This window comes from Lepisma saccharinum, chromosome 29 (genome assembly GCF_977018435.1).
Source record: "Lepisma saccharinum chromosome 29, izLepSacc3.1, whole genome shotgun sequence".
Lineage (NCBI taxonomy): Eukaryota > Metazoa > Arthropoda > Insecta > Zygentoma > Lepismatidae > Lepisma > Lepisma saccharinum.
Window position 1 is genome coordinate 1,740,277 of NC_139257.1, and position 24,144 is coordinate 1,764,420.

Here is a 24,144-nt window from a genome sequence, read left to right on the forward strand (position 1 = left end):
CAAACACATTATCCCATTCTGAGATACTTTTTGGAAATTGTGAGTTATTCCTTCAGAGGAGATGAAAATTTGAAGTGGATCTTGATTTATTGTTTTCAACGTCTTCATGCTAGCTTCATTTTATTTTTGCTCTTGTGTCACGATCTGAATGAAACTTAATAGGTTAAAGTGATTCTTTGGGGACATTTTATTTGGTTTGAATACCAGTCTATTACATTGTTTTTCGCATTTCTATTTTGTTATCACAATGGATATCCCACGCCTTTGGTAAAATATATTTTGTGCAATGAAAATGATGTGTTTAAGCTTTGCAAATATTAAAGTCAAATAAAAATGTAAAATCTTACGTAGGAAACTAGTCATGCATATCATCAACTAATATGTTTTCCATGTAATGAAATGATATAAACATACGATAAATTAACACGTCAAATCTCTTCCCTTGCAACGAGAGGAAGTGTTGTCGACGAATTCACCTGCTCACACGTGCGTCTTCCTTATGGAGAACAGACAATACAAATTCATGAAGTTTCCTCCATGTGGTTGTTCTTCGTGGAATAGCAACTCTAACCAACTCGAAATTCGCTTACACACCAATAACTAAGAAATAATAAAGTTTTAACATGTTCCCTCCCATTGTAAAAAGAGAGAAAATATGCACAGTAATAACTTAACATTAATAGACTCTATACTTCACATTGCTGCATGATGGATTCTAATCTATCTTCTTACCTAAGCACAAATTCCCACGCAATCCAGTGGCGGGCAACATTCCTTGCCATCTCCACACTGTAATTGTAAGGAAACATGCATTTTTAGTTTCGGTTTCATAAAATATTAATCACTGATAATTATCTAATTAACTAACTAACTAACTAACTAACTCTCTAGCCTTCTTAAACCAGAAAGTTCATGGCTGCAGAAACACAGGCCTTCCATCTTTCCCTATCTTGAGCAAGATCTATATACTCTTTTCCATCCCTACCAATTTCCTTTAAATCCATCTCAAAGTTGTCCCTCCATCTTCGTCTTGGCCTTCCTTCAGGTCTCTTAAAATCAGGTTTCCCAACAAGAATCCTGCAAACTCCTCTTTCTTCTCCCATTCGTGCCACATGGCCTGCCCACCTAAGTCTTATTGATTTAATTATTCTAATAATATCTGGACATGAATACAAATTATATGTACTTCTAAATTATGTAAAATTCTCAACTCAGCTGGCTCCTCATCCCTTTTAGATCCAAATATTTTCCTAAGGATCCTATTTTCAAATACTCTCAATATATGTTCCTCTTTTAATGTAAGGGACCAAGTTTCACACCCATATAATACTACAGGCAAAATTACTGTTTTGTAAATTTTAACTTTTAGTTTCTTTGATATTACACGAGAAGACAAAATTTTATGATGAAAGAAGTAACATGCATTTCCTGAATTAGGACTACTCTTTATTTCCTCTTTAATATAATTTTCACTTTTAATATTACTTCTAAGTATTTGAATATGGAAAATGGTTCAAACAAATTAAGTTCCAATCTTATAATTTCTAACTTGTTTTCATTATTTATTAGTTTTAAGTTTGTGTACAAACTACATTTGATCTTACTGGGACAAGGACAAGCAAACGGATCCCTAAAACATTTTTAAAAAATTATCATTCTATATATAAAAAATGGATGGATGTGTGTGTGTGTGTGTGTGTTTGTTCCGGCATAACTCTCGAACGCCTGCAGCAATTTCAACCAAAGTTGAATCTTGCAATCTGGAAAAAAATATGAGGGTAAGACACACCTGGCACCCCTACGGGTGGGGGTGATAATGGGTGACATAAAAATAATCGAAAACGACCGATATTAGTGTGGAATCTTTAGTTCTGTGCTCGCTAACATGAATAGTGACACTCCGAATGCCGTTCAATTCCAAGATCATTACCTATCGCATGGGTAGTGAAAGGGGGTAAAAATAAAATGTCAAAAATAATATCAAAAGTAGCCGTACATTAGTGTCGAATCCACATTTTTCGGAGTCGCTAAGCTAATTGGTAACATTCACTATGACATTTACCTGTGAATAAAATTAGTTACATTGACACCCCTAGAGGTGGGGGTGGGAAGGGGGTGACATGTAAAAATAATCGATAACGACCGATAGTAGTGTGTAATCCATAGTTTTCGGGGTCTGTAAGATGAATAGTGACACTCCCAATGCCATTCAAATTCCGAGACACCCCTAGCACCCCTAGGATAGAGGTTGGGAAGGGGTTATATGTAAACGAATAATCGTAGTCGCTAAGATGAATAGTGACACTCCCTATGCCGTTCAACTCAAAGTTCATTTTACAGTATAGTTAGAATTCATTATATCCCTGTCTAATGGAAGGTTGGCATAACTAAATACCCGGGCAACGCCGGCAATCAGCTATTTGATAAATAAAAATAATGGTTTGAGTACAAGGCTATTAAATATTAATATATAAATTGCAATAATATAGTTGTAATGTAGCTGCTTCGTAACCAGGGATTCTGAATATAAAATATATCTCTAGTCCATATTAGCCGTACAGAAGTGAACTTAAAACACCAATTCATACAATGCAAATAAAACATCAATGCATAAATATATATGGCTGTGAAAAATACAGCTTATTTCGATAATATATGTGCAAGATTAGCATATAATGAACACTTTAAAAAAAGAAGAAAATGTTTTTGTTACCAGCCAATTCTTTCTACGCGGTTTCCAAAAGAGAAAATAGAACAATAAGAGAGGATTGGTGGTTGCCATGGGTAGAATATATATGCGCTACCACCGGCCATGTTGTTACTGGAATTTACCTGGTGCTTCAGGAACAATATTTGATATTTCAAAGGGCCAATAATAAGGGAATACCAAAAGTGGTATTCATGGCAATGAAAAAAACAAATTCGTTATGTTGCTGTGAGTGCTATTTTTTGTTTACTGCTGAGTGAAATGGATGTTTCAGTTGTTGTTTAACTGAAGGGGGCATATTTGTGTGTATATATATATAGGGTATTTCGCAAGTTCGTTTACAACGCTTGGGAGGTGATTGTACGAATGAAAGTAAGGTGGAAAGTTCATGTAACGAAATTCCGGAAACGGCTTTGTTGCCAAGTTATTAACGTTTGAAAACGTGGGAAAATGATTTTCCGAAGTGAATAATGGCAAAACGGATGGAGAGAAGTCGTCGGTGTTGGGCGGTCCACTAAGAATTGGGTACGCTCTTATCAAAAAATCACGCGGCAATCTTGTGCAATGTCGGCGCAAGGGATTCCCCAAAGGACGCGAACGAAGATGTTAATGGGAGTGGGGTGGGTGTGCGTTCTGTGTGAGCTGGTATCGACGAAAATTGGCATGTGTTGAATGGCACCAAAAAACAAGGAAAATTTCCTGAGCGAAGGGCACCATGACGTAAAAACGAAAAAAATGAACTGTCATAGATTGCATACCCTGAAGCGTAGATGGTTGTCTGTATGATCTGACGTTAAGTACCACATTTCCCGCTAGGGGCGCCAACTTATAGGTTTCCTCATTAAGTAGCGCACGTGTCTGTGTCATTCGTGCTTCAGGTGCTGTGCCAACAGCAGGTTGTTAAACATTCACGGTTGAATAGAAAGACGTGAGGTTCTTGGACAGTAGTGTTGCGCAAACATTTGACCTAACGGTGTTACGTGTTAATTGTTAGCCACATCCCATCGTGTTCTGTGAAGTGTACTAGTGTTAACGGCCATAAACACTTGTAGCCCGGTGTAAGGGATGGATGCTGCAGTAGCTAGATTGTGAAACATCTATGATGTTATTATATCTTTGAATATAGATGTTCAATTGTTTTGTTGATTTGGTTTGTCAAGCATGGAGTTAGCCATGTTGTATATTCTTAGTTATGGATTAAATTATAATTTTGTTTAAAATCGAACCCACATGATTTATTATATCATATTACCGTGGTTGGTAATACAACAATTTGGCGACTATGTATGGGATTCAACGACAGATTCTGGAACCTTTCGATGTGGATAAATGTAACATTGATTCGTATTAGGAGATGTTTGAACAGATTTGTGTTGCTAATGGCATTCCAAAGGAAAAGCAAATTAGTCATTTTATTGCATTCTGTGGAGGAAATTTATATGATGTTTTTAGGGATTTAGTTACTCCAGATTCTGTTGCTAGTAAAACATACGCAGTAATAAAACATGTATTGTTGAATCATTTTCAACTGAAGCATAATGTAGTCGCAGAAAGATACCGTTTTCATCTCTTGAAGCAAGAGTTAGGTCAACCTGTATCAGAATATATTGTTTCTCTTAAACATGCAGCTACTAAATGTAACTTTGGAGCATTCTTAAATGACATGCTAAGAGATCAGCTGGTGTTTGGCGTTAACAGTGAAGTTACCAGAAAGAAATTGTTATCAGAAGGCGACGTTTCCTTTCTTAAAGCTTGCGACATGGCCGTGAATATGGAAATGGTTGAAAAAGATCTACGGCTATTCCATCAAAAAGAACGTTTTGCTACTGATTATAATGTACATAAGCTTCATGAAAGCAGCTTTCCAAGCTTTCTCCAATAGGAAAACTAACTTTAATAATCAGACTGAAAAGAGCAGAGTTAATGAGAAACCGGGAACTTCAAGACAATGGATTTGTTATAAATGTGGAAAGACGATTGAAAGAGGTAAATGTTATTTAAAGCAAGTTAGATGTAATTATTGTGGATTCTTAGGACATATTCAGAAATTTTGTAGATTTCGTAATAAACCGACAGATAAAAACTTATCAAGTTTACAATTTAATTTCACTGAATCTAACAGTTGCTTAACTAATGTGTCTCTTGATGTAATTTCGAAAGAATATAAAGATTCTATTGAGTTTAATACAGAGAAGGAACATCAAGAATTGTTAATTTCACGCGAGCCCTTGAACACTTTCCACTTACCCTTGTACAAGTATGGTTCTACTAAAGAACGGCAATTTGAATTTAACTCTGTAGTTGGAACTTTGCATAATGCTGACAAATGTACAATTGATTTGAATTGTAGTGGTAAATTAGTTAATTTTGAGATCGATACCGGAGATTTTGTAAGCGTGTTTGATAAAAGATTTCTCGACCAATCTTTTCCGTATTTGAAGATTAAACCTGCAAATATTAATTTGAAAAATGCTGACGGTAGACCATTACCATTAGAAGGTCAGGTTATGTTGGATATATTGTGGAAAAATAATAAATATAGTATGTACATTTTTTTTGTTTGTAAGCAAAATCTGCCACAACCAATTGTAGGAAGAACTTGGCTGGACATTTTATGGCCTAACTGGAGGGAAAATTTTATGTTACAACAGATAGGAGTTCAGAGTTGTTCTAATAAGGAAGTACTGATGAATAATTTATTGTCGGGGTACAAGGCAGTATTTTCAGATGATCTTAGGGAGCCTATTAAATGTTTTAAAGCTGTGATTCCGGTGAAACCAAACAGTACACCAATTTTCAGGAAAGCTTATGAAGTACGTTATAGTTTAAGTGAACAGGTTAAATAGGATATAAGTAAATTAGTTTCCGATGGTATACTGTCAGAAGTAACTTATTCTCACGTGTTATAATAACGTGAGGAATGTACTAGATCGTCTTGAGAAATATAATGTGAAGGTAAATGCTAAGAAGTGTCAATTGTTTGCTACGGAAGTTGAGTATCTAGGATTTTGCATTTCTGGTGAAGGAATTAGACCATCTGTGAAGAACTTAGAAGCAATATTAAAATGTGCTGTACCTAGTAATGTCAGTCAACTAAAGTCATTTTTGGGAGGTATTTCATTTTACCATAGGCATATACCCAACTTGTCAACGCATATACCTCATTTGCATGAATTGCTGAAGAAAGGACGTAAATGGGAATGGACTGATGTTCATCAACAGGAATATGAATTAGTAAAGGAAATGGTGAAGAGAGCAGATGTCATTTTTCCTTTCGATCAGAATTTGGAAGTTGTACTAATTACAGTTGCAAGTCCTGTAGGAATAGGTTGTCAATTGTGTAATGTGTACAAAAGTAATTTACGCACAATAGCTTGTTCATCAGCAACGTTAACTGACGCTCAGAAGAACTATTGTCAGATTGAACGGGAAGCTTTAGCTCTTATACATGGCGTGAAGAAATTTCACAAATATTTGTGTGGATGAACTTTCACTGTACATAGCGATTCTCTTCCTGTGAAATATATTTTTGGAGAAAAAGCTAAAAGTCCTTCTACGGCTAACAGTAGACTTCAAAGATGGGCTTTACTTTTATCAACGTATGGTTTTAAAATTGAGTACACTAAGCACGTGGAAGTAGCAGATCTGTTATCAAGATTACCCTTAATGGAAGTACCTATAGATGATGTTTCTAGCGATGAGTATGTATTTCACTTAGAATGTGAACCAGTCTTGTTACAATGTATTAAGGAAGAAACAGCCAAAGACTTGTTATTGCAGCAGGTAAAGTTGTATGTTACTGAAGGATGGCCAGCAAAGCTAAATAAAGATCAACAAAATTCACCATTTGCACACTTTTTCCGGAGAAAACACGAAATAGTGATTGTAAAAGAATGTTTGATATGGGGCAACAGGTTAACTATTCCACGATCGTTGAATGGTACAGTCTTGAAAAAACTGCACCCAAATCATCTAGGTTTGAGGAAATTACAACAATTAGCAAGATCTATGAATTGTTGGCCGCAAATTGATATTGACTTAGAAAGAGAAGATATTAACTGTCCACAGTGTCAAGCACTTCAGAACAATGCTCCGCAAAATAAATATGTACCTTGGGAGCAAACAGATAAGCCATTTCAAGGAGTTCATTTGGATTTCTTTCATTTTGCTGGTCGCACATGTTTATTGTTAGTTGATTCATGCACACGATGGATAGAGGTTTGGAAAGTTAAGTCCACATCTAGCGAAGAAACCATAAATTGTCTCAAATAATGTTTTGAAAGATACGGATATCCTAGTGCAGTAGCATGTGATAATGGACCTCCATTTTCCGGAAGGAAGCTAAAAGAAATTTGCACTAAGTTAGGAATACGAATTATTCATTCACCACCATAACATCTACCCAGTAATGGTTTAGCCGAAACGTGGGTCCAAAACGTACAAAGTACTCTGAAGAAGAGGTGGTTAGAAGATTGCCATCTCGGAAGAAGTTTCGATTTCAGAGAAGCGGTGGAAGGTGCGTTAAGAGTATCCAGGTTTACACCTGGCCATGCTACGGGAAAGACTCCTGCAGAGTTGTTTTTGTCATATCAACCTCGAAATATCTATAATTGGTCCTGGTCGCAAATATTGGAGAAGGAAGTGGTGAGAAGTGAGACCAATAAGAACGAAGAATTACCATCAATCGGAAGTACTGTGTGGACAAGAATTTATACATCCAGATTTCCAAAATACGTACGAGCTACAGTTACGGGTCATTTAGGAAGACGCTTGTTATTGGCCAATGCCGGTGGAACAACGAGAAGGGTACACCTGCATCAAGTGAAGTTTAAATCTAACAGGTCGGATACAGACAGTGGAGAAGATAACTTTTGGATCTTTGATGGTTCCGTGTCAGCGAAGGACAGAGCGTGTGAGGAGAGCCCGCAGACTGGGCGAGAGGAAGCTGTTACCGCCTCCGCAGTGAACAGTCCACGACGATCTTTGAGAAGGAGGACACCACCTGACAGGTTGCAGCTGTCATTTGGAAGAAGGGGAAAGTTGCAGTAGCTAGATTGTGAAACATTTATGATGTTATTATATCTTTGAATATACATGTTCAATTGTTTTGTTGATTTGGTTTATCAAGCATGGAGTTAGCCATGTTGTATATTCTTATTTATGGATTAAATTATAATTTTGTTTAAAATCGAACCCACATGATTTATTATATCATATTACCGTGGTTGGTAATACAACAGATGCATGCAAGTCCCAAGAGCTGGCGGACATGCATCTGATTTATGGGGAAGCTGGAGGTAATAGCTGTGCTGCAATGCGTCTGTATGGGGCACGTTTTCCAAATAGGGAGTTACCATCGCACACCTTATATCAAACTGTAGACACTCGACTTCGGGAAACAGGAAATTTGTTTCCACCTCGTCGAGAAGTTGGACGACCGCGAAGTGTGCGAACTCGAAGGTTTGTGGAAGATGTGCTAACTGCAGTGATGGATCATCCAGGCACCAGTGCGCGCGCACTAGCCAGCCAACAAAACACCTCACATGTGAATATGTGGCGAGTCCTGGCAGAAGAGGGGATGCACCCCTACAAATTGAAGAAAGTGCAAGACCTTTTACCTCGGGACTTTGGCCCACGTGAGGACTTTTGCCAATGGTTTGTTCATAAAATTGAAACTACCCCAATTTTCAGAATACGGTACTATGGACTGATGAGGCTATCTTCACGAAAACTGGTGTGTTCAATAGTAAAAACAATCATGTGTGGGAACATGAAAATCCACATGACCTGCTAGTGGCACATCATCAGCACAGATTTGCAGTGAATGTGTGGTGCGGGATACTGCATGACCATTTGATTGGACCGTACATTCTCCCTGTTCGCCTATGTGGACCCACTTATCAAGAATGTTTCAGTGTTGTCTTGCCTGAACTACTAGAGGACGTGCCCTTGGCACTGAGACAAAGACTGTGCTTTCAACATGACGGTGCACCCCCACATTTCGATCGAAATGTGCGCCATTTTCTCAATACCGTATTCCACAACCAGTGCATTGGCAGGGGAGGGCCCGTGCCATGGCCACCTCGATCGCCTGATATTACGCCCCCGGATTTCCTTTTCTGGGGAGAGATGAAACTTTTCGTTTACGAAACACCTGTCGTGTCAGCTGAGGACCTCGTTGCCCGTATCAATGTAGATGCAGCATCGATAGCAGAAACGCCGGGGTTGATGGGTCGCACTAGACAATCCTTGATTCGCCGTTGTCGCCTCTGCTTGGAAGTACATGGTGAACACTTTGAAAACCGTCTGTCATGAGGTTCTCTTCACATCTCCATTAAGCATACTGTGTGCCCTTTAGGGCATGACAGTTCATTTGTTCGTTTTTACGTCATGTTGCCCTTCGCTCAGGAAAATTTCTTTGTTTTTTGGTGCCATTCAACACATGCCAATTTTCGTCAATACCAGCTCACGCAGAACGCACACCCACCCCACTCCCATCAACATCTTCGTTCGCGTCCTTTGGGGAATCCCTTGCGCCGACATTGCACAAGATTGCCGCGTGATTCTTTGACAAGAGCGTAACCCAATTTCTTAGTGGACCGCCCAACACCGACAACTTCTCTCACACCCTGTATATATATATATATATATATATATATATATATATATATATATATATATATATCTTCCTTCTTTGTTCATTAATTCAATCATACTTGGTACGGAATCTGATGAAGACCTTGCTAGAAGGTTGAATCGTATCGTTTAATTTATGTTTCTTTTAAAAAAGAAAATAAATTCTGCCTTGGTCAGCAAATTGATGTTTGACTGTAATTCTTTATCTTCATACATACAATAAATATGAACTTTGACGTAATCCAGAATGGAGGATAATATTATGAATGTACGTGGAACTAGCAAGGTAGTCCCACCATGCATACTTTTTATCCAATGCAAAATCTAACATGACTTTCTTTAAGTAGCTGAATGAACTCCCAACTAGCCCGTTCGTGAAATGTGCGGCTGTGTCCACATGATTGAGCTGCACGCCGGTAATATTTGCTAACTCTCTTAAAATTAAGCATGAATTTGGTGTTGAGCGGTCTCAATAAATAGTGTCCGGGAGACCATGTACCGAGAAAACTTTCTCAAGAAGAGCTGTTGCTATGTTTTGTGCATAATGATTAGCCAGAGAGCTGTGATGACGTATCTAGTACAACAATCCACTATTGCTAGAAAATGCTGGTATTTGCGTGTCTTGGAAGAAACTAAGGGTCTAGAGACGTCAAGGTTAATTTGTTTGAAAGGAAGGGATGGAGAGGGGAATAGGTTGAGGTTGGGGAGGTAGATCTGTGTGATTTCTTTGAGATCTGCAAAGGGATGTAATGTCGAACGTTATCTTAGACATATTTCTTAATGTTAGGGAAGAAGTAGCGCATGAGCATTAAGTTGTATGATTTTTGTGCACCTTGGTGACTTCCAATCATTTTATGTGTATGAATAAGGTCGAACACTTTATTTCTTAATTCGTAGGGAACGCAAAGCCTATCTCGACGTCCTGTTTTGATTCTTCTTGTTCTGTAATAAATGTTATTTTGAGTACCTAAAAATAGGAGAGTTTTTCCAGCCTACGATTGTTAGCTTTATCTTTGTTTTGTAAAATATCAATAATGTATTTTAAATAAGGGTCTTTACGGTGTTCTGGGATAATATCAAAATTTTCTGATCATGTATAGAATACTTGATGAAAGAACAGATCATCATCATCATCATCATCGTTATCCTTTTTGTTATGACTAGTCTTTTCAAGCGGTAAGCTTGCACGGGAAACTGCGTCCTCAAGTTCATTTTTGTTTGCGCTGATGTGCCTGATTTTGAAATAAAGTGCTCTTCTTCCCAAAATGGAACTAGGGTGTTTGGTTGAACGAAGATAGGATAATCCTTTATTGTCTGTAAGAACCACAAATCGTTGATTCATAAGAAGGAACTTGAAAGTTTTCAGTACACAGTAAGCACCTGCAATTTCAAGGGAAAATGCGTCAGCCTTTTTCTTTGTTTGTGTTAAGGATTTCGTGAAGTAAGCACAAGGACATAAGTTTCCATCTTCGTCAGACTGTAACAGAGCTCATCCAATCCCATCCCCACAGGCGTCTATGAACACTAATGAGTGGCGCTTAGGGTCATAAGGAGGGAGGATAGAGGTCGAAGTTATTATTTGTTTTAGATTTTCTAAACTTGTCTCGTGTTTGTCAGTCCATTCAAAGTTGACATTTTTTTAGAAGCTTGAATAAACATTCTGTCGGTCCTGCAAAACCTGGAACAATGTTCCTAATGAAGTTCACAATTCCCAAAAAACTACGAAGCTTGCGTTTGGTATTAGTGCTGGGAGAGTCCACAATAGCTTTAAGAATATGTTAAGAAATTCTAACCCCCTTTTGAGCTACCAAATTGCCATAAACTTCTACTTCAGTAAAGGCCAGCCTAGATTTAGAAGATGATATTTTAAGGGATTAATTTCTTAGGCTTTGGAAGACTCTTTACAGTAGATTAATCTTGTCTGAGAGGCTCGAAATGTATAATATCACATCGTCTGTATATATAGTAAGTTCTTAACTGTCTATGCCATTAAGGCAAGGTCGTTTACGTGGTTCATTACATCGGGAGATGTTTTTAACCCCTGGCATAAACTACCATACCTAAAGGTACCAAGATTGTTATTAGAAAAGGGGGTAATGTCCTTAGAACGCTCTTTTAAGGGTACTTTAAAAAAAGAACTAGCACTAGAAAAGTCCAAAATTTAATACAACTTTTAAACAGCCATTTCTACCATAATCGTAGAGATATGTGGAATTTGAAGTAAAATTGGAGCTATTAATAAGTTTAGTTCCCTTAAATCAAAAATGATTACATACAGCATGGGGTTCAAAACAAGTAAACAACTGTAATCCTGGAATTATTGGAAGAAGCGGTCAGAAGTCATATTTGCAGCGAGGCGCTTAGATAATCGGCGGATCGAGTAAAGTGACTTTGAAAGTCGGCGGCACAAGATAGAGAGAGGACTCTGTGGAATGCTACTTTTGCAGCCTCTGCCGAAGTCCACATCACGCTATTACAGACCTACAACAATCGCGGCCCTTCGATCTGCCATCTGGTCGTTGTCCGATAGCCAGTGTCGACGTCCGCCTGCCATTCTAATCACCGCGGCGAAGACGTGTTACAGAAGTCCGTCCGAGCCTGCGCTCACATCCAATCTGACGCGACGTGCGTCCAAATACGCCTGCAAAATTGCCGACACCGATGAACTTCACTCCGTGGGTCTCAGGGAAAACCTGAAGTAAAATTCACTACAACTTCGTCAGCCACTTTCCCGTTCTTCGTTCCACACAAAGATACGCACCGAGACGCAAGCTACCCGCAGCGCGTCGCTCATGAGCTGGTCGGAATACCAGAACGAGGGTAACTTTTCGACCAAGAGCTTCTCTTATTCTCTCCACACCTTGACTAGAAGCGAGCAGGGGCGATAAGCTGTTTTAATCAAGATCAAATTTGTCATTCATCCGAGTTGGGCAAACGTCACCTCCCGATCCCTTTCAATGCTTCAAGAAACCCGGTGAACGCATCATGGTGGAGATGCTGGCATTACAGTAGCTTTGTACACTACCGTACAAGTTACGCAAACATTGTTTACGTCACTGTACAACGTAATGTTTTATCTTTCTTTAAATTAGCAAATACCCCCAAAATTAACCTAACAATCAGTACTAACGATGCCAATGACTCTTACTAACAGCGTCAAATGACACTAAACAAACCACAAATACAAATAACAATATCAAATTCCCCTCCTCTAGTATGAGACTAAGTAAGTACGAAAACTTGGGAATTGGCTTCATGAACGAACATTTCACTGCATGACGCCTTGAACCAATCGCTTGACGAGATAATAAATCTAGCTGGTGATCTGAGCAATCCTTTTAACACGTTCAAGACGAACATTAATTATTCACAATTACATCCGGCCTTGAAACAACTAAACGAAATTAGAAAATTCCACTAACCAAAACACCTGACATCTCTGGGATTAGCCAACATGGCTGCACATATCTCCAGCACACTCTACCCCCAAACCTTCACGGAACAAATTCTTTCACAGGTTTAAGAATTGTTTTCAACACTTGAAAGCCTGAGAAACGCCCCCAATTGGACAAACGAGCAAAGTAAAGAAATGTTGTCCCCTTTTCACTCAGACGTACCAGCATTAATGCTCTTCAATGATATTGAAAGAAACAGTTTTTCTACACTATCATTCAATCAAATAAATAATGAAATTTTAACGTCATTCAAAGGTAGCTATAGCCCATCGCAACCCACCCACATCATATTACATTAATACCAGAATTTGAACGAAGGAATTTGCCATTATGTGATTTAAAAGAAATATCTTATATTACAATTTTTCGCTCAAACTACAAGCGTGCAAATTATGTGATATATAATATTGGAGTTGCGAAGTAAGCACACTCAAGCTTTAGGCGACAGTTAGTTTGACACCACCTCCGAGCTAATATCATTCCTGCAAAACCACGAAAGGCAAGAATCGCTGATTCAGGCAAGAAAGAGCGAGGAGCAGAGTAGAACAAGCATCCATAATGCAAAACCTGCACATTCAGCAACACAGTCGAACTCCGTTTCCCAACACCACACAACAAACCCCTACAACCCCCTTCTCAACGCGAGTCATGACTACTACGTCACATCCACAAATATTTCCTCTCTCGCCAACATCCATACCCTAGCCTACAAAACCATGTCTTCACAGATCAACCTCCTACACACCTCCCGCATACGTCACTGCGCCAAACCAAAGCTCCCACGCAGGCACTGCTCATTGCAGTCACGCATGCGGCCATGCACCGCCCACGCAAAAGGTCACACCACCAGCGGCCATAGCTGTGCGCGCTGAGGCACGACACGCAATACCAGCTGGACACCGTCAGAACGACGTGCTGCAAATAACGGAATACTTACAAAACATGCAAATCTCCCACTGCACGGAAGTCGCGTCACAAAATAGCATTCCCAAACAACACACATGTTAAAATTGTGTCACATACAACCCCCGAACAAATGTTTATTGTCAGGGGAACGTGACATTCAGAGGTACATATAGGAACGTTCGCCGAATTTTCAGAGCGAGAAGGGCAAACCAAGCCAATAGGGGACACAGCTTCCTTTACCCCACTCTCTGTAGCAGATGTAGGGCCTCCCCGATGGTGCTGTGGTAGTGTCGCTGCCTTGTAATCAAGGGGTCTTGGGTTCAATACCCGGTAGATTCACATAGTGGTTCAGATCCCACTTTAAACTATAGGTCTAGTCCCGAATAGCCTTACTGTGCATAAAGTGTACTTAAAACACCAAATCAATCAACCAATCAATGTAGCAGATGTAACTTACTTAATAACCGAACAGAAGATTGCTTCCACAACTCCACGAAAAATTTAAACTAGAAGAGGTGCGAGAAGTACACGGATCTCTCTTCTTTCCAACAACACAGGGAACCCCTAATAGAAAAAATAATTTATATTTCCTCAAAACTTTGTTCTAAAGATTGCATACCGTCAGGAACAAAAGGATACCCAGCTAAGACAACTATCAAATTAGTAACGGGAAATCTCGTAAACGTGTCTGACATTGCAATTCTACCTTTGACAATTGGCAAATTTTAATGCTCGCATCCATTCAGAGTAATAAATTCAGATAATATACCTTGCATACTAGGCAATGACTTTCTTATCACTAAAAATGTGACATTTTTCTTAGCGAAGGAACAATAACCATTGAAATTTTGGGCATATTCCACGCTGAAAAATTCCAAAATAACATCTAACATACATTGTTTCTGATGAAATCATTAACAAAATTGAAAAATTGACACAAGAGCTGCCATCTCATACAATATTACGCTGAAACAACACATGTGGAATTATTTACTAATCATTTTTCAACAAAACAAGATCGACAATAATGTACAACTTACCCACTACCAACATACCTTATTCACTCACATTTCTATGCCACACTTCGTGATAAACACAAAGACCGGGAACATAGTTATAATGAACCGAAATAACAACCAGGTCACCTTAAAAAATAGTACCACCTTTATTTACTTATTCCGATCCTCTTCTACCGATTGGTGTCGAGGTTTTACAGAGAGCTCGCCATCTGTCACGATCTTCTGCCAACTTCCTTCCTTCACTCCACGAGATGTTCCTCCTGCTTAGGATATCCTTCATTCCCTCATTCCATAACCTACATGGTCTTCCTTTCGGTCTCTTTGCATCCAATCCTCTCGTTCTTGCTTCCCATACCTGTTTAGGTATTCGATGTTCAGGCATTCTGCTGAGGTGTCCAAACCATCTGAGTTTTGCCTGCTCAACATCCTGATATATTGGTTTTGCGTTTAATGTTATTCTAATTGTTTGATTTCTGATTTTGTCCCTTCTGGTCTTTCCCACTGTTCTACTCAAATATTTCATTTCTACTCTTTGTAAGTTTTGTTTTTGTTTTTCATTAATTATCCAGGATTCACTTCCAAATATCAATGTTGGTACATAAGTTGATTTGTACACAACCTTTTTTTTGGCATATTTCCTTTTTCCCTAAAAATCCTTTGTTTATGGCATAAAATAATCTGTTTGTATTCTTTATTCGAGTGTTTAATTCTTCATCTATTTTTCCATTACTATTGATTGTAACCCCTAGATACTTAAAACTTTGTACTTGTTTTAGCTCTGAATCTTCAAGGCTTATAATGCCGGGTTTTTCTATTCTCCCAATCCTTAACATAGTTCTTTTATCTTTGTATATTTTCATATATTTTTTGACATATTACCATTTATTATTTCTAAATTTCTTTATAGGTTTGCTTGTGAATTTGCAAACAATACAATATCATCTGCATATAAAAGTTCAGATACAGTTACAATTTTCAGTTTCCAATTTCCTACTTTGAATTTTCTCATCTTCGGTTTCATTTCTTTCAGAACATCATCCATCAGAATGATAAACAAGTATGGACATAAAATATCACCTTGTCTTACTCCTGTTGTTATTATGAATTCCTCTGATCTGTTATTGCCAGTTCTGACATAGCATCTATTTGTTTTGTAGAAACTTTGTATTGCTTGTACTAATTTCTTGTTTACACTGTTTTTCTTTAGGGTTTTCCATAGCTCTTGCCACGACACCCTATCGAAAGCCTTTTCCAAGTCTATAAAGCAAAGGTATAATTCTCTATTGTAGTAGTTGTATTGACTGTATTATAAGGACCGGAAAGGAAGAGCTCTCTTCAGCAGATTTGTTTACACTTAAACCTAGCTCAACATGAGCATATGAGCTGTTTGCTCTAGTGTGGAACTCTGCCTAATCCAAGATTTTTGTAAAAATGCCTTCTCAGAAAGGAAGAGCTCCTTAGATTGATTTGCCTATACTTACAAAAGGCACTTCTGTGAGATTGTTGTCCATAATCCTGTCAAAAATATGCCCCTCTTGATATTTTTTTTTTACCCACACCTAAAACTAGGCCACCCTCACCTATATACACACCCACACCCACACCTACACATATTTACTTCCAATTTAAGTTCAATTGGACCTCATCCTCAATCCAATATTAAAACAATGCAATATGCAGAGAACCTCTAGAATTGCTCCGTGACTCTCTCATTTCTTACATCATAAACATATGATTTTTCTCCTATGAGAATAACACTACATATGGTGTCATCAGGTAAAGCCTCATGGAATTCACAGATAATTTTAATATTTGTCCTGTCATTCACCACAACCTGTTTCCTTTTTGAAGAGTTAATTACAAACATGGGTCTCTGTGCTTTGAATTCATCTGGTGTGTAGTACATGTCAGTATTGCCTGTAGTGACTCTTTTGAAGGATGTAAATGCTTCATATAATTTAAGGAAATCGTCCTTGGACATGTCTAAATTATAATTTTCTCTAGGAAATACCTCATTTCTGCCATTTTTAAGATATATGTTCTTGATGTTGCAGTTATCAAATTTGCTTGAATTTTTTTCCTGATTATTGTGTCTTCCAGTCTGAAACAGTACCACTACAAAATCAGGCATGTCAAATTGAATACTGGAGAATGAATTTGTAGCATCAAATTCATAATATGTACCAGATGCGGGCTTCTGTACGCATTGATATGTATAAAATTGCAGAGGAATCTGTGGATTTTTTATTATATCTGCTTTGTATTTAAGACCATAGCTGGCCTCATACTCAACAACAGGGATTCTTAGCTCCATAGTCTGAATAATGCATTTGCCTGCATCTGGTAGGGTATTAGGCAGAGCTTCCCCTGTAGAGTTTATTGTGCTGTACCTCATCAAGGCATTGTTATCATTTGCAGCTCTTCTAAATGTAATTCTTAACCCACCCTTCCACATAATATCTTTGAAATCTGAGAAGAATCCTGGCAACAGGCGCATGGGGAACAGCACTGTGTGGTTTTTAGATAATATCTTATCACCAGCCTCGAATCCTCCTATTTTGTAGTAAGAAGCCTCGGTTTTGGATAATTTTAATGTGGCCAAAGCTGTGGAGGTAATGCCGGGATAATCCACTCTGTTTATAACAACACCATGTTTTCTGATCTCAATTTCAGAGAATAGATGTGGCACAAAATTGTCTACAAGTCTTATATTTGAATTTGCCGGATAAGCTGTTCCATCGAGCTTTACAACATCAAATTTGATGTATAGATCTGCTCTGTGGGGGTGTATAAATCCATCCCCTACATCAAGATCAACCTCGATTTCTGTGTTGGGTTGATTTAAATTTGCAAATGTCCTCCTGTTTGGAGGGAATGATTGTAGCTCATAACTCTCAATATTTTCCATTGTATGTATTTTTATTTAAATGTTAGTCTCTATGATTGCAGTTGTTGTGGCTCCAGCAAAATCAACTAATTCTTCTTTTTCATTAGTGACCATCAATTCAATATAATCTATTCTATTATGGCACACAGGAAAATATAATGTTGGGGATGGATTGTAGATGATGGGCTCCATGAATTCAGAATTAGGCTTGAATGTTGCAATTATGCCTGTTTGTTTGTGAGTGCCTATGCCATTTGATTTGGTGATCATACCCTCAGCCACATTACAGTGAATATTCAGAGTCTCTATGGCTAAGAATTTGGGTATATTCATAGCAGTGTGTTTGATGCCTGCTTCAAGTTTTGTGTTGTTCTCAAATCCTAACAGCTCTCCTATAGTACCCAGATTCACTGTTTCTGTGGCAGATACAATTTCTACTCTGTGAGTGACAGAATTTTGACTTAACACTACACCTCTGGGTAATTGAGCATTTAGAGTGGACAGATTATATAGCCCTGGAGTGATGACAATTTTTTCATCCCCAACTGCAATTGTGTTGTTGTGGCGTGTAATATTAGGGATTAGGTACATGCCATAAAATGCTCTGAGAGCTATTGTTTTGGGATATACTATGTCATCATGCAATTTAAGTTTCAATATTGAATTTTGGCTGGTGAGATGGAATACCCCCATGATGTTTTAAATACCACAAGGCTTTTTGAAAATCTTCAATTGATGGTTTATTTATTTGAGACATATATCTAAGAACTGATAAACACAAATGTCCGCAATTAACATCTTTGAAGTTTTGAACACGGGCATTATTGTAATAAAGATTAGCTGAATTTAGATATTTTATTAAATTTTCAGGAGGAACACCTCCAAATGAATCAAATACAAATGCCACATTTTTTAAATATTTAAGATAACAGATCCAGTGAGTGCCCTGATTTTTGTACTTATCCAAATTAACAATGCCACACTCTTTGTTGAGTGGTTGTTCTGGTAAAGAATCAGACATGTACACACCTCTAAAATGTTTGATGCCTAATGGCTTGATTAAAGCTTCAATATCTTGGTTTGTAAGCGGCTCTTGTTTTTTTTAAACTTATTCATGGCTTTTTTAACACCTTTGCCTTTTTTCTCCATTGCCAGGTTATGGCGCTTCTGCTCATCTAATTCTGCCCTATTTTTCTTGGCATCTATTACTGTTTTTGCTATGGCGGCTGAACCCCCAGCCAAGCTCCCCACAGCCCCGAGAGCAGCTAAGATGGCAGGGATGGTAAATATAAATCCCGCCACATGTGATTTTTTTCTTGATTGCTGTAATTTTTTTAATTGGGGGGTACTAAGTAACAATTTCATACCATGCCCCTTGGCAATACAAGAATTTTTTTTCTTGCGCTGTTTTTTGGTTAAGAGACTGTCAATAGTTTTAAGAGATTTGAGACCTGCATAAGGTATTTGATACATAACACCCTTGGCCTTCATTGTAGGTTTATTATATACATATTCACAACCCCCACCCCAGTTTTTGTTTGGTGCTCATGGCAATGGTGGTTCCCAATGCTGCTATTTTTTCACTCAAAGAAGCATCTTTGCTTACAAATCTGCCAAATGCAACCTCTTCTAATTTCTTGTCTGCAACATGTCTCTTGTCAAGATCAGAATGTGTGTTGTATGCTATGTCATGGTCTCTACAAGCAGCATCTAAAGGATTAACACCAGGATCCCCTCTGTTTAATCTATGATCCAATTTTGTGCCTGGACCACAATACTGATAGCCTGGAATATGTAGTTCAAATGGCAACTTGTTTATGATGTCATTAACCAAGCCCCGACCCTCAGAAATATTCCAAAATTTAGGTGGTAGAGTATTAATTATTTTTATGAGATATCCAATCCCCTTAGTGTCATTCACTATAAAATTAGACAATTTGGTGCTTATCATGTCCATAATTCCAACCTTTTCATTGTAAAAATTGTTGTTCCCAGCATTTTCCTCCCCAGCTATTACCAGCAACCTATCTACAAGTTTCCTGACATCATCAACCCACACAAATTCTTTAGGCAGGGTGTTGTATTGTTTGATTCCACTTCCAGTCTTGATCTGTGACCATATGGGCTTGATTAAATTGTTGTATTTTGCCCCACTGCTCGACTTCACTCTTTTTTGTGTGGGATCATTGTTCTGGTATAGAGCATCTGATTTTATTAATATTTCTTTGTAATCCTCATAATCTTGATCTGTATAGCTGCCAGGCCTTTTCCTAGTCATCAGTTCCCACAATCCAGGTGTTCCGGTGTACTTAACAAAAGCACCTTTTTCTCCGAGACGAGATTCTGAATATACAATTATATCATCTCCCATAAATGTTACTCTGAAATTGCCAATTCTATGAATAATGCTGCCATCAAGCTCTGTGTCAGCATATAAGCCAAACACCTCATCTTTATTGTCTTTAGGTGTTGTTAAATATTTTTGAGCAAGAAGACCCAATTCAATAGGATCCTGACTAGCCTCAATTCTTCGAGGAGGACTAGGTGTGTGAATACTGGAAAGTGGGGTGAATGGATAATCTAATATGTTCCTAGCAGCTACAGGTACAAGCTCTGTGAGCAAATTTTGATTCTGCTCTGTAACAGTTTTGATATTCTTACCTAAATTATTAATAGCATCAATTACAGGCTGTTCTGTTTGTTTGTGTTTTTCATAAATTCCTCGGTTCTCTGATTTCCATCCCTTAAATCTTTTTACAAGATAATCTCTTAATTTAAGATCATCAATTATTGGCCTTTTCATGGTTATTTATATACGTCTCAACGTCTAGAAAATGTTTCAACGTCTAGAAAATTGTTGATTTTATTTCTGTATTTGCCAGTATTAGGTGTTCTTGTCATATCAATTGTGACAAACCCATAACTGTCCTGGTTCCAGCACTTGCTGCAAAATTTGGAAAAATCATTGTAGCTCAAGTCCCCACCTACATATTCATCATGTATGTGTTTGAGGTTAGTATGATCCTGATGAAACACACATATAAAATTGCTGTTGTCTCGGATCAGTTGCTTGGGTATTTTTGAAAAAGTCTGTGCCAGATAGAAGCAATCAATGTTTTTGTGCCGGCCCTGTGTAAAGAAATTCCTAACCTTGTTTTGATTATCCAATATAATATCATCAAACACAACAACAGAATTATCGAGACATTCATCAAGTGGCTTAACATCTGGTTCAAAAGTGGCAATATCCAATCCATCATATAGCTTCATCAGCTGCTGATATTTTAATTGTTCCAAGCTCTTAGAGAAGATATACAAGTGCCTGTTTTTCCAGTCTAACCAGTTGGGTGCCAATAAAAAATTATCAACTAATAGTGTAGTTTTACCACAAGCAGATGGCCCAACAATAAGACACCTAATATTATCAGGTAACAAGTTCCCATTTCTCTTATTCTGCTGTTCAGGTTCTGGCAGCCTTTTTATAACATCCCAGGTGTTCATATTATTATTTTGTTTGCATCGATCCAGCTGTGTTCTGGAAGTCCTAGCCATTTGACAAGTAACTTGTTGCCTTTTCTGCGGATTATTTTTTCTATGAGATATGTGTCAGGCTGTTTAGTTTTGCTGAGCTCTTGTTCATAGAACCTGCCTTTGAGAATTTCTCCTCGGTGATCCTTTATTATATATGTGTTAAGGGTCCCGGGTTTAACCTGAACCACTGTAAATAATTCAGTGCTCCAGTTTCTTGTAAAGCCTCTCTTGAATAAGTGCTTATATTTGCTTATTCTTACTTGATCACCAATCTTGTATCTAGCCTTTCTTGTTGTTGGCTGGTATCTAGGATAATATACAGTGCTGATCAATTTTTGCTCATCAGATGAGCTTATTACTTCAGAGGGTTTCATGTTGATTGTGGAATGGACCGAGTTGTTATATTTATGTAGAAGTTCTGGAAGAATATTAATCCATTTATAATTACCTTGAAGTGTGAATTGTTTATACATAAGATTTTTTAAGGTTCTGTTGAATCTCTCTACAATTGAGGCCTTGAGATCACTGTAACTCGAGTAATGTTTTATTGCCTGGCTTTTAATAAATTGTTGAAACACTGAATTATAAAATTCTTTGCCATTATCTGTTTGCAAATAGCGCGGGGATCTTCCACTCTGATTGATAATTGTTCTAAAAGCTTCTGTAACACATGTTCCAGTCTTGGATTTGAGTGGCAAAGCCCAGGCAAATTTCGAAAATGTATCTATGACAGTGAGTAGATACTTGTAGCCCTTGTTGATTTTGTCTAAGTTTTTCAACTGCCCACTTGCCATTTCAATCAAGTCGCTTTGCCATAAATCATCTATGCCCTTTGTGACTACTGGGAGTCTCTTAAAATTATGTCTGGCTTGTCTGTGTAATTCATGAACAATAATTTGTCTAGACATAATATGTAAACAAGAATATTGCAACTATAGGGTGTTCAGCAGCTGAAACTGCAGGATTTTCTAAATATAATTTGTCCCCTATCTGTATTTTAAATTCCAGAGTGCCATCATCTTCAGTATAGGCTGTTTCCAATGTATTGGGGTCTGTAAAATCCTCCAATTCTACACTGGTGATTTTCACTTTGTTGTTAGCATTTGTTATTGATAAGGTGGGGTAGTGGTGTGCCTGTGGCTGAAGCCAATATTTGATCTTGATTGGTCTCAATGTGCCCCCAACAAAAAATTGGTAATAAAATTGTGCAGGGGACAGCATATATATTTTGCCTCCTGGTGTAAATGGAGAATCATATTCTTTGTTGGGGATGCTGTACAATTCAAGAATTACTGAATGTTTTGGATTCTCGATTATGCCTGTTATTTCCTTTTCTGCTGTGAGCAATCTGCTTGTTACAGATTCAAGATGCTCATTGATAGTCCTAACAATCTCATCGTGCCCCGGCTTGATTCTTATGTCAACAGCAAGTTTTTTGTATTGTTGCACAATTTCTTGTAGCTGGGTGGCAAAAACAGACAGAGCATTTGCTTGATTGGATTCCATGGTCCCTAGCTGTTGCTTGATATTAGCTACAATTTGTTGCAAATTTTCAACAATTGCCAATTTTGAATTTTGAGCTGTAAGATCATGGACCTGCCTTCTGATATCCTCAAACAGGGCATGCAATTCATTAATATGTTGATTTGTTGGAAGAGTGGCCACTGTCTGAGTAAGTTGTTTGATCTCTGCCTGGATATTCTTGATATCTTCTGATTTCAATATCCTATTCACTGCTCTCTTAATATTTTTAAGTTCCTGTGATGTAGGAAGATTTGATACTGTATTTTGCAAAAATTCAAGTGCCAATTTTACATTGTGTAATTCAGAAGCATCGGCCACATTTTGCATTGCATTTTGGAGCAGGGCTATATCTGCCTGAGAGGGTGTGGATTGTTGTAAAATTTCAAGTTTTGTTTGGATATCATCTATCAAGTGATGAAAATGAGATAGTTCAGATTCAGTGTTGAGGTTTTCAAGCTTTGTGATTTGTTGCTGGACACTGACAAGGGTATCTACAATCCCAGGCAATCTGGATTCTAGTACATTTGCCAAATCACTTTGCACTGCTGCTATTGTACCTTCAAGATGGGTTATGGAACTTTGAATTTTTCCAAAATCTTCATATGTTTCAAGTTGCAGCTTAATATTTGCAACACTCCGAGTTATTGCATTCAAAGCATCAGAAGATGGCAAATTGTTCATAAAATTTTCAAGTGTCTCAATTTTTTCTTTAACCTCGGCTATGGCATTGTTCAGAGGGTCCAGATTAGGTATTTGGAGTGACTGAATCTGTTCCTTTAGAGTGGAAATCACTAGATCAAAATCTTCTTGTGATTTTATGCTTTTGACAATTGTTTGGAGCTGTGTCTGAACATTATTTATCTGCTCTTCTAATTGCTGTTTCAATTGCTCAGAGTTGTTAGCCTGGGTCTTAAATTTGGCTTGAAGAGCTGCTACAGCTTCTTCCAAACTTTGAAAATTATCCAATGTCGCCAGATCAGTATATTTCTGAAGCAATAATTTAAGTTCAGAATCAATTTTAAGAAGAGGGTCCATGCATTGTGATTGTAAATTTGTAATTTCTAATTGAAGACTGGCATTGAGTGTGGTTTGTAAAGCTTGTAAATCACTTCTTAATTTCTTAACTCTGACATCAAGCATCAGAATCTCATCACTGTGATCTTCATGTCTTGTATGGCCAAAAATATCATTAGGCATTTTGTTTAGTAGTTATTTATTATAGAGTATCTGATTCTTAATTCTATAAAAAAGGGTATAAGCTTATCATAGGATCCAGGGACCTCAATATATAAGCAGTCACCAGCAGAAACAGTATATACAGTGCCAGAAACCATGTTTGAGTGCTTAATTCTGTAAATATTTCTCCCTACTGAAATTTTAACATCACCCTCAGGGGTTGTAATAAATTGCAATTGCCCACCTACAGGTAATTGGTAATAATTTAAATTATTGTTAAATATGTACAATATTTTGCCTGTT

The 24,144-nt window shown here is 37.7% G+C and overlaps 1 long non-coding RNA gene across 1 annotated transcript in view; it reads right to left on the reverse strand.

Annotated features, from left to right (window-relative positions):
• Window positions 1-24,144, reverse strand: part of LOC145981577 (uncharacterized) — a 120,153-nt gene that overhangs the window by 53,057 nt on the left and 42,952 nt on the right. Inside the window, exon 2 of the long non-coding RNA XR_014440972.1 lies at window positions 733-789. This is a non-coding gene — a long non-coding RNA (uncharacterized LOC145981577). The remainder of the gene's footprint in view (window positions 1-732; window positions 790-24,144) is intronic.